This window comes from Halichoerus grypus, chromosome 10, assembly GCF_964656455.1.
Source record: "Halichoerus grypus chromosome 10, mHalGry1.hap1.1, whole genome shotgun sequence".
Classification (NCBI taxonomy): domain Eukaryota; kingdom Metazoa; phylum Chordata; class Mammalia; order Carnivora; family Phocidae; genus Halichoerus; species Halichoerus grypus.
In genome coordinates this window covers 37,446,069-37,463,053 of record NC_135721.1, presented here as the reverse complement: position 1 = coordinate 37,463,053, position 16,985 = coordinate 37,446,069, and positions in this window count along the sequence as shown.

Sequence of the window (16,985 nt, the reverse complement as noted above, 5' to 3'; positions counted from 1 at the left end):
AAGGTGTGAAGAAGGAAAAGAAATCACCTCAATCCCACTGCTCAGTCAAGAGACAGCTCCTGTTAACACTTTGATGCCCAGGCTGCCAGACAATGGTTAGATCCTTGGGCTGTTGAGCCAGACAAATCCGGGGTTCCACCCATGCCTCAGTTTACATCTTAGCAGCTGAGGGGTATTCTAGAAAGTTATTCCATGTCTCTGAACAGCAATGTCCTCATTAGTAGAAGCACTAATAACGCTCCTACCTTTTGAGTAAACACTGTTCTCATAGCATCTGAGATATATAATCAGTGTTCAGGGAGAACTTTTATAGGCGTTTTTACAGATCTCATACTGAAGATGTAATTTCAAATCCTGCTTGGTCTTTGTGGCATTAACTATAAGCATTGCCACTCAACCTCAAACTTTATAAATATCCTTGCACAAACATACCATAATTACTATTGTTAGACATTCAAGTTGTTTCCAATTATGTATTTTTCTCTTGCAAATTAGGCTACAGAATAAACTTTTTTTCTATAATTAGGGAGAAAAAGAAGCAAAGTTACTGTGTCAAGGTGTATGGATATATTCTCAATGAGTATTACCAACCCACTTTCTAAACAGGCGTGATCTTTAATATTAAGGAATCATTTCTTAGGTGTGATGATGGGATTTTGGTTATGTTAGAGAGACTTCATTTTGAAATACTTACAGGAGAGATGATGTCTGAAATTTACTTTAAAATGCTGTACCAAAGGGCGCCTGGGTGGCTCAGTCGGTTAAGCATCTGCCTTTGGCTCAGGTCATGATCCCGGGGTCCTGGGATCAAGTCCTGCATGGGGTTCCCTGCTCAGTGGGGAGCCTGCTTCTCCCTCTCCCTCTGCTGCTCCCCCTGCTGTGCACTCTCTCTCTCTGCCAAATGAATAAATAAAATCTTTAATAACTAAATAAATAAATAAAATGATGTAGCAAAACAGTGTTATTAGAACAAGGGAATAAGTAAAACAAGATCAGTGACAAAATAAAAGCTGTAGCTGGTGATGGGTGCACGGAGGTCCATTATCCTACTCTCTCCACTTCTGTGTGTGTTTGAAATTTCCCATCATAGACATTAAAACAGGAAGGAAAGGAGGAAGAGAGGGAGGGAAAGGAAGAAAGGAAAGGAGGAAAAAAGAAAGATGCACCCCTTTAGACTACTGCTAGCCATTTATAAGCATGTCTAATTCACACTATCCTTGTCATCCTTCCTACTCTCAGTAAGAAAGAAAAAGAGAAAAGAAAGGAAGGAAGAAAGGAAAGAAGGAAGGAAGGAGGGAAGGAAGGAAAGGGAGGGAGGGAAGGAGGAAGGAAGGGGGAAGGAAGGAGGGAGGAGAGAAGGAGGGAGGGATGAAGGGAGGGAGGAGAGAGAAAGAGAAAGTCTGTTAGTTGGATAGTATAGTCTCTGGTCCCTGGTGAAGTTAAATAATTTCACAAATGATCCTTATCTCTTCATCGCTTGTCAAATGCTTTCTTACCAGTGTGCAGTCCCTTCTCCCTTACCTGTTACAATCCTTAGTGAATCTGTTTTATCCATAACACCTTCTACGATGTGTGTAAAAGAGTGTCTATGAGTGAAAGTTTACTACTTTTAAATAACATTTTTTCCAGTGCTGGGTCATGTGGATCAGCTGACAGTTTTGTTTTGTTTTTTAAAAGATTTTATTTATTTATTTATTTGAGAGAGAGAGAGACAACGAGAGAGGGAACACAAGCAGGGGGAGTGGGAGAGGGAGAAGCAGGCTCCCCGCAGAGCAGGGAGCCCGATGCGGGGCTCGATCCCAGGACCCTGGGATCATGACCCGAGCGGAAGGCAGATGCTTAACAACTGAGCCACCCAGGGGCCCCTCAGCTGACAGATTTAACACATAGTTACTTCCACAAAATGATATAGTTGAGGTGAAAACATTCCTAACAATAGCTACCCTTTATAGAGCACTCATCCTATGCCAGGCTCTGTGCTGCACACATCACATGCATTATTTTGTTCTCACACACCGATGAAGAAACAGAGGGTCAGGGAAGTTAAGTGCCCTCCCAAAGCCACACGCGGCAAAGCCAGAATGTGAATCCCAGATTTATCTGATTTTAACCCCAATGGTTCAGTCATTTTTAGAATGTTGCATGTCTTTTTTATTCTACATAAATGATGGAAAGCCCTTTAATATGATAGCTGTCTTGCTCCCTAATGTCCAAGTTTCCTGGATTAACCACCCCTTTGGGGGGAACAATGGGCCAACCAAGAAGATGGGCGGATTCAGAGCTCCCTCTGGATTCTGAATCCGAGGTGTTCAGGAAGTCATAACCCCCATCACAGACTCACAAAGGCTGCGACTCGCTGTGCTTAAGATCTGAAATGGGTCACAGAGACAAGTCTGGACGGCTCCATGGGAGCCAAGGGACACAGCAGGAAGGCTAGCTGGGGCCTGGGCCCCTTGCAGCAGAGCACAGGGAGGGACTGGCTCCAGCCATGAGGATGAGTGGAGACACCCAACACGCTGCACTTGAGACGCTGGCCACCCAGTCCCACAGAGAGGCCTCAAGGTCCTGAGCTGGGTCTGGGCAAGAGCCACTGAAGTCCAGAGAGCCCGCCTCAGAAATCTCTCTGTCCGACTGGGCCCTCCATCAGTCCCCGCCTTGGCCAGCTTGCTCTGTCGGCATCCAGGAGCACCCCCTGCAGGCCCTCCCCATATCCCCCCCCACCCTCCCCACCCCCCACCCCAGGGATCAGAACGCAGGTGTGATTATTCCTCATCTCCTGCATAACCTGGCTCTCTGGCCCTCCATGTGAGCACGACCCTTCCGACCCGGGCTCCCCACGCCTTCCCCATTGCCCACCTCTGGGCCTGTGCACTTGCCGTTTCTTTCTGTCCGCTAGAAAACCCTTTCGTCTGCTTTCCCCCAGCTGAATTACTGTCTTCTTGGAAAAGCCTGTCTGGACCATCCCCTGTCCCTAAGTTTGCCATTCCTGCGAGTTCCCAAGTCCTGTCATTCCTACATCTCTCCGAGGGGTGCTATAAGGATTACCGGACCCAACACCTCGGGCCTGGCAGAGAAGCTCAATACTTCCTAGAACTTTTTCATTTTAATTTTTATTGTCTTTAAAATTGTTACGGTTGTATTTGTGTCAGAGAGTCTTTTATTTCTCTTTGTTGCTCCTGGAAGCTGGCGTAGAGTAGAGGCTCAATAAATATTGAAGGAATGAAGGGGGTAGGGCTTTCTAAGGGGAAGCACAGCAATGAGGTGGGCCAGGCCTGACCTCCAGGCATTTTCTATGGCAGCTCTCCTAGCTCTTACCCCGGCAGCTTCGGGCTCCCTGCAGGGTTGTGTGTCCACCTGGGGAAGCTCTCAGTACCCGGTGATGTCAGGTTACCTGAGTGACCTTCCTGAGGATGGCCCACAGCTTTGCCAACTGAATTCTACTCTTAACCAGATGGAGTCATCTTTGGGAAGACTGCCCGTCTGTGGGAACTCCAAATTGGGTTTGGGCCACCCCCGTACGTTTCTAGTCTCAACTCTGGCCTAGTGCAATAACTGTATTTATTTATTTATTTTTAAATATATTTTTAAAGGATTTTATTTATTTATTTGAGAGAGAGGGAGAGAGAGCAGGAGCAGAGGGGAGGGGCAGAGGGAGAAGCAGGCTCCCTGCAGGGAGCCCGATGCGGGACTCGATCCCAGGACACTGGGGTCATAACCTGAGCTGAAGGCAGATGCTTAACAGACTGAACCACCCAGGCACCCCAGTATAACTGTGTTTAATCAGTAGATTCAGGAGAAGCCTGTTTTGGTCAGTGGACATTGTAATATTCTCAGAAGAAGATTCCTAGCTTCTTGTCCAGTTTATTCCTGGGGCGGAACATGGCTGCATGCCAGCAGCCACCCCATCTATCTTCACTCCTCTTGCATTTTTTAAGGCCCCCTGAAACACCTCAACATGAGGGAGAAAGCACAGACTTTGGAGCAAGTGCCGTGGAGTGGACCCCTGGTGCCACCGGGCGTGCCAGCCCTTGTCGGGCTCAGCACAGACCTTATCTTATTAAAAACCTACCGTAAACGTGGAGTTAATACAGCTGCAACCCCATTTTATAGCTGAGGAAACCGAGGGCTCAGGCGATTTGGCCAAATGTCACAGGATTTGGAGCTAGGCTTCTTCCTTCCGTGAAATCTCACTTCCATAAAAACCTTCAGTTTTATCATCTGTAAAAAGAGGGTAATTATGCTCATCTCACAAGGTACAAACAAGAATGTGCACAAGTGAACTTAAAAAAAAATTTTTTTTAAGGTTAATAAAGTGCACCTTTCAATTAGTAACGTAAAAGACAAGGAGTTGACACCTGTTTTGTGGCACTTGCTTGTAGATTTGCCCCGGCCCAGCACCGTGCCCCACCCCAGCGTGAAGTCATCCTGAAGGGTTGTTTTTGTCATTCCTTGGCCTGGGGAGGAGCCCTGATTCTGAGGCTGCAGAAACAGGATTGGGAGGCTCCAAGATAATGGTAGCAGCCCTTACATGTGTATATTCTTCAGAGTTTACAAAACACAGCCAGAGATGGTATCTCCCTTCAATCTCATTTCATCTCCTGACACAGGAAATCTTACCCCCATTTCACAGAGGGGACAAGTAGCTAAGGCTGAGTGGGGGTGCAGACCCCAGACTTGTACTGCCGTGTGCCTTTCCCAGATCAAGCAGCCATTCACCATTGATCCCTAGCTCTGAAAGAGTGCCTTGCATCTGAGCACCTTGGTAAAATGCTGATTCCTCAGCTCCACCAAGTCTGGATGGAGGGTCACTAGGTGTGGAGCCAACTCCAAAAATCTATATTTTTATCCAGTTCATGTGGAGGTTGAGTTGCTGGTGCTCTGTGGATCACACTTTGAGAAGTGGCAGAAGAGGATGCGGAATTCTTGGAAGTCTCCGGGCAGACACCAGTAAATCGCTGCTGGCGATAAAGATAACTGGGAGTGGGTGTGGGAGGGGTGGACATGTGGGCTGGGGGTAGGTCAGAGTAGGTGCGCATGTTGAAATATCTCAAGAATGTTTGGGCCAAGTACCATGCCAGAATGTGTTCATTAATTTCCAAACATTGAAAAAATATATATATTCCACTTACGTGAAGTACCTAAAGTATTCAAACCCACGGAGAGAGAGTAGAAGGGTGGTTGCCCACGGCTGGAGAGGGGATGGGAGGCACAAAGTGAATGTACTTACTGCTACTGAACTATACACTTAAAAATGGGTGGAATAGGGATGCCTGGGTGGCTCAGTCAGTTAAACATCTGCCTTCAACTCAGGTCATGATCCCACGGTCCTGGATCGAGCCCCGCACCAGTTTCCTGCTCAGAGGGGAGCCTGCTTTCCCTCTCCATCTGCCTGACGCGTGCGCTCTCTCTTTCTCTGTCAAATAAATAAATAAAATCTTTTAAAAATGGGTGAAATAGTAAATTTTATGTTATGTGTATATTTTATCACAATACATACATACATACATACATACATACATACACATATGAAAGGGAGCTTCTCTAAGTATGACCTAAAACCTGGGAACTATCAATTTAAAAAAAAACTAATGCATTGCCTACATAATAATCAAAATTTCTGCATGGAAAAATTACCATACACAAAATCGAAAGGCAAAGAACAAACTGGGAAAATATTTGCAATACAAATGACAAAAGCATCTGAGTCCCTTATATGCCAAGAAGAAAAAGACCAACGATGCAGGGGGAAAAAAAATTCACTTTTTAATTCAATCATTTGCTCTTTTGGCAAATATTTGTTTAACACATATGTGCCCGACACCATTCTAAGTGCCGGGAATGTAGCAAAAAATAAATAAATAAGCATAATATTAAGATGAGGAGAATCAATACCAGTTGGGGGAAATGACAATAAACTAAACCAGGAAAGTATATAATATGCTGGAAAGTAACGAGTGATATGGAGAAAAGGAGGGCGGGCCTGGAGGGCAAGACAGCTGTCCCGAGGGGCACAGGTTAAGTGGTTCTCGGAGCAGGGCTCACTGTGAAGGTGATATTTGAGCAAAGCCCCGAGGGGGAGAGAGATCTTCTCACGGTGATGAGTGGGGCCAAATGACCAGGAGAGACCCCAAAGCGTCAGGCCTGGGAGGCCGTGAGGGCAACAGAATGAGGTCAGGGAAGTCACAGGGTGCTGCACAATTGTCTACAGACGGGTGAGCAGGTGCAAAGGCTCTTAGTCTTCTTTTACAGGAGATGGGACCGCTGGAAGGGAATGAGCAAAGGGACTACATAACCCAATTTTTAGGGTTTTTTTTTTTAAAGGTTTTTATTTATTCATTTGAATGGGTGTGAGCGAGTGAGAGAGAGAATGCGGGGGGCGGTGGGGAGGTTCAGAGAGAGAGGGAGAAGCAGACTCCCCGCTTTCCCACATGGGGCTCGATCCCAGGACCCTGGGATCACGACCTGAGCCGAAGGCAGATGCTTAACTGACTGAACTACCCAGGCGCCCCCCGATTTTTAGGTTTAAAGACAGACTTTGGCCACTGGATTATGAAAAGACTGAGAGGGACAAAGGCAGAGGCGAAGAAGTGGATTAGGATAATCCAGGCAGGAGGTGCTGGTCATTGGGGCCAGAGCATCAGCTGGGGAGATAGTAAGTGGTTGGCTTTGGGAGGCCTTTGAAGGGACAGCCAGTGGAATTTATTAACAGATTGGCTGGGGGGCACATGAGAGAAAGAGAGGCGTCAAGATGACTCCGTGTTTTGGGCTTATGCAAAGTGGAAAGGTGAGCTGCTTTTCTTTGAATGGGGAGATGATGATAGTTGAAATGGGTTTTGGGGGAAGATCAATTTGGATCCGGCAGCATTAAGTTAGAAACGCCTCTAGGACATCCAAGTGCAGATTTGCGGAGGCAGCGGGCTACACAGGAGAGGTCAGGACCAGCTGGAGATAGAAACTGGGCAGTTAAGAGCCTATGGGTGGTATTGAAAACCAGGAGACCCGACACCATTGCCAAGGTGTGGAAGTGGTCCAAGGACTGAGGTCTGGGGCCGGTCAAGGTTGAGAAGTCAGGGAGATGGGGAGGAGCTGCGACGTGGGAGGAAAATCAGGTGGAAACCAGGTGAGGAGAGGTATCAGGGTGGGGGAGCCATCACAGGATCGGTGGGGTCAGCTGCTGCTGTAGGGTCAGGAGGCAAGAGCCCTGAGGATTCCTGCTGGATGCAGCAAGGGTATTGATGACCTGGCAAGGAGCCTCGGTGGGGGAAGAAGGCTGGCAAGAGAGAATGAGACAGAAGAAATGAAAGCACTGACTATAGAGAACTGTTGAAAAGCTTTGTGGTAAAGGGTGGTGGGGGGGAGGGGAGCAGAAAAATGGGCAAGGACATGGAAAGTTCACAGAAAAAGAAATACGTGTGGCTTCTAAACATAGGGAAAGATGCTGTACTTCATAATCAAATAAACCAAATCAAATAAACCGAGATGTCATTTTATACCTATTAGATTAGGAGAAGTTAAAAAGTTTATACTATATTGTTGGAAGGGCAGAGAAGCCAACCATCATCCCTTGTTTTAGGACTTCAAATTAGCACAGCCTTTCTGGTTGACAAAAATGTACTTACGCTTCCACCCAGCAATTCTACTCCTTGGGATGTCCCAGTGCATAAAGTCACACAGATATTCAATGACTATGTACAGGTATATTCACATTATTATTTATAACATCTATAATAAAACCCTGGAAGAAATCCAGATGTCCATCACCGAGCCCCACTGTGCAGCATTCATTAATGGAACACGAGCAGCTGTATGTAGATGCGGCAGGATCGTTCTGGACCAGTAAACAAGGAAAGCAAGGGTATATGATCTCCCATTTGTGACGAAAGGGGATACCCACATACACGCCTGTGCAAGTCAGGGAGACTTCTAGGAACATACACAAGAAAACAGGGATGACCCTGGAAGGGCGGACCAGGGTTCAAAGGTGGAGACATATCTTACTTCCTATACTTTTGCACTGTTTGAAATTTTGCCCACGAACATGTACTGTGTTAAGAATTCACTTTAAAATAAAAACTTCTACAATGGGGTCATACCATGTAGAGTCGGAGGGGACTTTCAGGTGATCTAGCCTGGTGGTTCCCATAGCCCAAGTCCACGGTCAGGCTGTGTTGGAATCACCTGGGGGCTGTGAAGACGCAGAGCTAATGTGCGGAGTCGCATCTCATGGTCCCGTCTGGTGACGTGGATAATAGCTCCCGAGGCCATTGTGAAACACAGGCAGGAGAATGCGGTGGGCACCATGCTCACCACAGGGTACAGTTCCCTGGAGACACTGAGGGCCTTACAAGTGTCAAACCCTGCTCTGGGGGCTGGTTATCAGTAAGAAGAGACCGTTGACAAAACAATATAACAGCTTGCATTAACCGTTTTACAGAAGATAACTAAAGCCCTTAAAAGCCCTAGGAGGGCAGGCACTATTCCTGTCCCCATTTTATAGATGAGAAAACAGAGGCATAGAAAAGTCACAAGCTAATGAGTGCCTAAGCCAGCAGTCTAGCTCTTAAGATTATAAACGTAATGAAAAGAGAAAAGAAAAGGATTCAGACAGAGTGGAAGAGCACGTCTGGTACGGTGGTCCGAGCAGACCTCCCCGCGACCTGCTAGACAGGAGAAGCTCTGCGGGCTGAGAGACTCGTGGCAAACACGAGGCCATCTGATGAAGATGGCTGGGTGCACTCACGGGACAGGAAGAAGGCCAGTGTGACTGGCTGTGCCGATTGTCAAGGACAGACTGAGGGAATATCTGATCACCTTAAAGCAGCCTTTCTCTCCTGGTATGATTACTTCTTTAGGTGGCAGTCCTGTTCTTTAGGAAATTCTTCCTTGGGCTGAGCTTTACTGATTTCTCCCAATAGCCATTTTCTCTTCTGTATCAAGAGAACCTCTATTTAAATTAAAAAAGAGAGAGAGAGAGAGAGAGAACTCCTAAGTTTTTTAGTTGGGCCATGGCCACCTAGGCGAAAGACTACATTTCCCAGCTTCCCTTGCATAAAAATGAGGCCATCTAAGTTTCAGCCAAGGGGCCATCAGCAGAAGTGATGTGTGCATCTTCCCTTCCTCCAACCTGTAGCTTAGACAGATTGTGAGCCACAGAGGAGCCCTGTGGGTGGGAAGACCAGAGAAAAGGAGGCTGGATGCCTGAGTGGTACACGGCAGTCATATCAGCTCTGGAATGTCTCATGAGAGAAAAACAAACCACCGGTGGTTCTCGACCTTGACTGAACATATATTCACTGGGGCGCCTGGGTGGCTCAGTTGTTAAGCGTCAGCCTTCGGCTCAAGTCATGATCTCAGGGTCCTGGGATCGAGCCCCGCATTGGGCTCCCTGCTTGACAGGAGGTCTGCGTCTCCCTCTCCCACTTCCTCTGCTTGTGTTCCCTCTCTTGCTGTGTCTCCTTCTCTCAAATAAATAAATAAAATCTTTTAAAAAAAATATTTATTGCCTGTCCCCTCCTCCTCCATTTCTGATTTAATCGGTCTGAGGTATAGCTTGAGCATTAGATATTTTTAGAAGCTCCCAGCCACAGTTGAGAACCAATGGTTTATGGCATTGTTGATTTGGGTTGGTAAACCTGTATCCTAACTAGTCCTAGCTAGGATGGATTTTGGCTCTTAAAAAGCTGTGCCCAGGGGACAGTCACATTGCTCTTGCTGGACAGTTCTTCAAATCTGAAGTTAGATGACACTCCTCTTCCTAATGTCATTTTGTTCTGCCCTTCATTGGGCTGAGGGCTGATCAGGAGGAGAGTCAGAGACTGTAATCCTGAGATCTAATCTAGGAAGCAGGGGTTTTGGAGGAGGGGAGGGTTTGTGTGCACAGAGGGAGGAGAGAAGAGGTGACAAGCAGAGAAGCTGAGAACTAGGCAGCTTGAGGGAAGGCCAGGGGTCCGGTCATTATTCCTGAGCAGGGTGAGCACAGGGTGGTTATTCAGAGTTAAGGCTTGGCTGGTCAGCTGGTGGAGGGCCTCGTATGCCAAGCTCATGAATTTGACTTTTAAACTAAGGATGACCAGGAACCTTCAGAGGAGAGTAAGCAGGGAATAAATCGCATGGCCAGATTTGTGCTATAAAACATTTTGTCCTATCAGTGTGAAAATCGGAGGTGGGGTGGGCAGTTTTGAGGTGCAGGGAAAGGTGATATATAGATGAATGCAACCTACTTGAGCCTGAAGTTTTACTAGATGCTGCACGTTGTCGATTGACTTTAAGCTTTAATTGTCCTAGAGTTCTGACTGAATGCCCTGGTACTGTTTCTAGGCTGGTTCTCTCCCAACCTGCACTGGTCCAGATTTTAGGGATCTGGAGGAGGGTTATAGGTCCCTCTAGAACAGCCCCTTCCCCTCAGGAATTGCCCCGGAGATACTAGCAGAATGACTCATGGCCCTACTGCTTTTTGTCTTGTTGGTGCCACCCAGAGTTCCAGCATGTTCTCTCAGCAATCTGGCTTGGGCTAGGCTACAGGAGAAGGTTGAAGCATAGCTAAGACCTCGCACACACTTCACCGCAAGTATTAATGTGCATATGGATCACTTGGGGCTCCTGCTGAAATGTGGATTCTGACCCAGCAAGTCTGGGGTGGAACCTGAGATTCTGCATTTCTGCTGATGTTCCCAGTCCAGCAGCCGCACAAGGCCCCACACAAAGCCTGCTCTTCTCAACCTTAACTGCACCTGGGAATCACCTGGGAGCTTTAACAACTCCCAATACGTGGGCCCCACACCCAGTGGTTATGAGTTATAGGGCTGGAGTGTAGCCTAGCTAATGGCATTTTTTTTAGAGGACCCAGGTTTTTAAAACTTCTGTCAAGATCGAGAAGAGGTGCTTTAGAATCACCTAGGGAGCTTTTTTAAATGTAGGTTCTAGGGTAACCATTATAGTTCAGTAAGCGCGGCTGGAGATACCGCGGCAGGTGAATGATACACTTGGAAGCTTCCCCCTAGGAAGATGCCTGAGGGCAGGGATTCCGGAAAAAAGGTTGTGGGGGGGAGGGGGCTGATTCTCAGAATTAGCAAGTGCCCCATTGGACCCCAGCCTTCTACAGCAGCAGGGCAACAAGGAGTAAATCACTTTTAAAGAAATAATCCCTTTACTTGCCTTTCCCACTAAGGTTAATATATCGGTGTGATTATTTCTGTAGAACAGACCCCAGAAGTAAAATTGCTGCATGAAGAAGAATTAGCTTTCAGATTAAGACAGACACCGACCAAAAAAGTCATTGAAATGCATCCCAGGTAAATCTTTTTGCCATCTAGTATTGGAGAAACGAGATCCCGTTGTGGCTTTCATTGGTATTTCGCTGACGAGTAGCGAGGTTGAGTTCTTTTCATTCATTCATTCATTTAAACATATTTACGACTCACCTCTGATTTGCCTGATTATACCCATCGGGGGTAAATCTTTACACTTAGTAACCCCCAGTTTCCTCCTCTATAAAATGGGGGCGGTCACATCTCCCAAGGTCGTTGTGAGGCTTAGGTGCGATTTCATGAATGTGCAGTGCGGGCTACAGGACTGGCTACGCAGCAGGCGGCCCAGAGCCCCGGGCGCAGCCGCTCAGCTGGGGGGCGGCGGCGGGCAGCCGTCACCGACCGGCGGAGGACCCGCGGCTGCCGCCACCACCTCGGGCTCCCGCGCAGCCTCTCTCCCGCCGCACGCCTCCCCTCCCCACCGCGCTCGTGCCCAGCCCGCGCTCCCGCAGCGGCCCCACGAAGGGACCCCAAACCCGGAGCTCTCGCGGGGGGACGAGGAGCCCCAGCCTTCCCTCGGTGTCTCGTCGCCCCCACGTGGCCAGTGTGAGCGCCTCCTCCTCCTCCCGGGGCCGGTTCCGCCCCGACCTTTCCAGGCGCCGCTCCCGGCTGCGCGCGAGCCAGACGCCGGGCCCCAGCCTGAGAATCCCGGGCGCATCCACATAGCTTTGATCTCCAAACCCTCTGGCCACACTGCGCCCCGGCTCCCCGCGGAGGCAATCGAGGGTAGACTCGCAGGCTGCCCTGTTGACCGGCAGCTTGGGGTCAAAGTCCTGGAAGAAAGCAGGAATTAGCAAACACTGGCCCCTCGCCTGGCCCCACAGGCAGCCCCAAACTCCTCAGGATAACAAAGGACGCTCCTTGGTTGCTTTAATAATAACCCCACGTTCACATCTGCATCACACGTTATCCCCACGTGATCAAATGCCAGCCTCTCTAGTCCTTGTCACATGCATATTCAGTATCTACATTTCTGTGCAATGGTTTATCTTTCCTTCTTCACCTCCTGTTTCCTTCTTTTCTGCTCCTTGAGTACCCAACAGTAATAGCCAGCGGTTCTTTCTGTATCTTTCCCTCGGGGCTTATCATCATAGAATTGCATATATGCACATATTTGTGTGACTCTAACCCATACTTCTGTCATTTGGTCCTCGCAATAAGTCTGGCCCAAATATGCCCATTTTGCAGTTTAGGAAACTGTGGTCATGATCATTTACCTATTTACTGAGTGCTTATTACTTGCCAGGTTTTTTTTTTTTTTTAAGATTTTATTTATTTATTTGATAGAGAGAGACACAGCGAGAGAGGGAACACAAGCAGGGGGAGGGGGAGAGGGAGAAACAGGCTTCCCGAGGAGCAGGGAGCCTGATGCAAGGTCCAGGATCCGGGATCACTACCCCAGCCGAAGGCAGATGCTTAACGACTGAGCCACCCAGGTGCCCCTACTTACCAGGTTCTGTGATAAACATTTTATCTTTTACCTGAATCTTCACCACCTGTTATTTGCAGTTGAGGAAACTGAGAGCGCAAGGAAAATTGTAAACAAGTAAATAGTAATGTGGCCAACAGTGATGCCAAAGCCGGGTGAGGTCTTGTCACCTGTCACTCCTCCAAATGCCCTCTGGATTGAAGGGAACTCAGCGAGGTGGAATTGTTATGCTAAGAAGGTGGTGGGATGATGAGGGCATTATTACAAGCTCCCTCCTGTGTTACTCTAGTTATTTTGATAATTGTGTTCCTTCCTTACATGCAAAACAGCAATGAGAAGATCTGAGTTGCAGAGGTCCTGGTAGAATTAGAGACCACGTTAAATCCTTCTAGACTATAGACCGGGATACAAAGATGAGATGAATGAACATACTGTAAATGCTGTTTATTGGTTTCCTTTTTCTTGTCTCGTTAATTTAATATTATTAATCCCTAAAATAGTGCATCCGATGGAAGAAGTCAAATACTGAAATGAAGTGAATTGAGGTGAATAATCTCCCCCACCCCCCTCCCGCAACTCCAGTCTCCTGAAGTTAACCAGCATGGCATTGGGTAGGGTGTGGGTACTTCTACACTTTCTGCCTTCAGAAGTACTTCATTTAGACAGATAGAGAGGTTGTTGCATTTGGTAGCAGTTGTACTGTTCACACCCCTCTGCCACTTGCAGATTTGTCATTTATCTGCTTAATAGACAGTTTATGATTCCACTTATGCTGCTGACTTGTCTGCATAATACCCATAGTATGACTCTATCCTTACTTACGTAGCCATGACCCTGAGTGTTTCTTCAAATAGAGACAGAACATCCTTCCCCTGCATTGCTTCTCAGTATCAGACCCTCTCCCTGCCTCTGGGCAGGTGTGTGACCTTTCTGGAGAGTGAACATCTTCCCAGGGTCCTCCTGGAGGCCCCCAAGCTCTGTGCCAGCAAACGACACGGTCCTTTCTCCTCTTCCCACCCACACTCTTGCTGCTAGCAGGACAGGAACGGATCCCAAAGTTGCCGTCACCCTGACAATGTTCTCTGGGTGCTCTTTAAAAGCTCGTGTTATTTCATACAGAGGCAGATAGGGAGCCATGCACTGAAGCATCCCCTTTGGAGAAATCCTTCACGACGCAACATTACAGCGCAGTGGCCCAGGGTCCTCCTCTGGGCTGTTGGGCCAGCACCACGGTAATGGCGTCTTTCAGCTCCCACTGACCTGGCCCGGGGCCTCTTACTCTCCCTGGATAAAGGCCTCCTGCCTGGTTCTCTGTCTCCAGCTAATTCCCCCTCCAGTCAACCCTGTTCCTCACTTGCCACAGTGATGTGGGTGATCTTTGAATAGCCTGATGTCCTTTTTCAGCTCAGCCACTTTCAGTGGCTTCCCATTTCCTCCAGGATAAAGCCCCAGCTTTCTACCACAGAGTCCTGGGAAACTCGTCATTTTTCAAAGGGCACCTCTGTCCCCAAACCACATCCTCGTTCTTCTGGATTCTATCCAAGTTCTGGCATCCAAAATCGGGGAGCCAGCTTCTCCTTCACCTATGTTCAGTCAATTCTAGGGTCCTGGCCTTTCTGCCTCAAAAATGATCCTCAAATTCATCTATTCTCCCCACTCCCACTACTGAGAACTCTCTTCCTCATTCCTCCCCTTCCCCACAAGCCTTCCCCTGGACTGTTCTTGCTGCCTTCCCATCTTTTTAGTGCGCCCCAGCATGCAGAGGACCAGAGCAGGAAGCCACTCTGCTGCTCAGAAGAGGGGGTGTTCAAGGGAGGGCTTAGGGATGCCAAGACTGTTGGGAGCAGTCGGGCACATACTGCCCCGTGTTGTTTTAAGTCACTGTCCACTTGAATTTGAAAGCAACCTATGACAAAAGCATTATGAGACGTAGTGGGGTTGAATTTGATCATATCTGGTATGTTCTTGTCAGTCACATGTGGATACACGCTTTGTTGTTCTCATAATGTGTTGTCTGTTTGGAGGAGGGGAATACCTTTACAGGTGAAAGAATGTGGTTTTTTTTATCCCAGACCTCAACTATTTCTTGAGGGGGGAAAAGGTGAAAACGAGCCCCCTGGTGGCAGCTTCTGCAGTTGCATGGGTAGAATCTGGAGAGGGAAGTCTGACGCCCGGCCTCCTAAATCTAGTTATGGAAAGAGCAAATGTCCCCAGAGGTGGACCAGAAAACATCCAGCGTTTCTGCTTAGCCCTTGACTTTTCCAGGAGTAGGACCGAGTCACTCTACGGCCCGTGGTTAGGTTGGAAACTTGTTCTGTCTCCCACTTTCTTGTAGAAATAGAATTGCTTTGGGTGCAAATGCATCCAGAGAAAAGTTATCTGTGAGAAACAATATGGAAAAAAGAAAACCATCCCCAACATCATAAATGTCTGCTTTTCAGTCTACTACTGGGAGGCAGAGGGCAGAATAGATAGCTGGTTTTCGAGGTTCTCACGGTCCTCCTGACCTCAGGACCAGCACTCCCTTCAGTACTGGCGGAGCCTGGAACCTGGAAGATGTGCGTGTGCTTCCTCCTGGCACCGTGTCAGTAGGTGTGCGTGGCTCTCCCACCGCAATCTGTTCCCTGCAGGCCCTGTTGGAGGTGGTGGACGCCTCGCCCTCCAGGGACAGCTGGGGAAGGAGCTAAAGGGGGCCCCATGGTGCCAAGTGTCCCAGCCTGTTGCTCCTCTCATTTAAATGGAAGCATAAGGCCCCCTTCCTTTAGGAAACTTCTAGGATGTGAGACTTCCGGTTTTCGCATTAGGATTGTTCAACCATCTTTTCCCCATTTTTGCCAAACAGTTATTGAAGTCATGGGGACATTTCCTTCCCTTCTCATTTGGCCACCTCCTGAGGGCTGCAGCTGTGCCAGCCACAGCGTACATTCTCCGAATTCAACTCCACGGCCTTGTCATCAAGCACCAAGCTTTAGGCTAGATGTTGTTGGGATGACGAGGTGTGCCCCTACCCTCTGGGGCCTTGGCTATTAAGAAGGCTGATGTGCACCGGAGGACTGGCTCATCTGCAGCCTGACAATGCTAAGTGCTGGAGGGAGAAGCAAGTGTGGGGGTAGGGGGCTCAGAAAAGTGCCATAAAAGCAACAGCTTGAAGGGAGAGGTAGGGTGTGGCGTCAGGAGAAAGGGTTCTGGGTGAGGATGCAGCAGACGCTGTCCTGGCGATGCTGAGGACTTGCTGGGTCCCACTGGCCCAGCCCCTACACTTCCCAGGCCTGCTCTCCTACAGCTAGCCAACAAAGGCACACGCAGAATTCAAATGACAGAAGGCCTGGGGCGCCTGGGTGGCTCAGTCGGTGAAGGTTAAGTGGCTGACTCTTGGTTTCAGCTCAGGTGGTGATCTCAGGAGTTGTGGGATCGAGTCCTGCATTGGGCTCCAGCCTCAGTGGGGAGTCTGCTTGAGATTCTCTCTCTCCTTCTCCCTCTGCCCACCCCCGCTCACATTCTCTCTAAAATAAAATAAATAAATCTTAAAAAAAAAGGTCCAATTTTGTCATAAAAGAAATGTGCAAATCCTTAGACAGCTTGGTACAAGGGAGTAGGCAAAACCCTGACTGGAAACTGGAATACCTGCATTTGGGTCCCAGTTCCGCTCTGGCTTTGTGGTCCTGGGCACATCGTAGCATCCTTTCTGGGACCCGAGTTTCACCAGAAGGAGAAGGGCAATAATGACGCCTGCCATGGCCAGCTCTCGGCGTTGTGACGGAAAGGGTCTGCAGCTGGGACTGAGTGGCGTGCTGGGAAGAGATCAATAGGATGCCTTCCCAGGGTGAAGAGGAAAGGGTGGGTAAGGGGACCACGAGGCCGACCAAGAGATGAAGAAGAGAGAGGGAGATGGGCTGGCCGGGAACCAAGCGGAACCCCGGAAGGAAGACCACGTCCAAGCTGCACTGTGCAGTAGAGAGCACAATACCTGTGACGTGCTTTTCCAGCTTACACACTGCTCATAACTTCGGGGGCAGACATTACTTGTGTGTAAAATGGAAGTAATCACGCATTTTCTGCTCCGACAGGTTGTGTCGGGTTGGTGAGTGCCTCGTCCGCCCAGCGGGCCCCGCGCCTCCCCAGGGGACGTGCCAGACACACTGGGACCAGCACAGCCGGCATGGCCCCAGCCCTGGGCTCTGCAAGGTCTCCCTTCAGGGCAGGGTCCTCCTTCTGTCCCCAGCCCCCGGCACGGAGTAGGCATCGGGCGA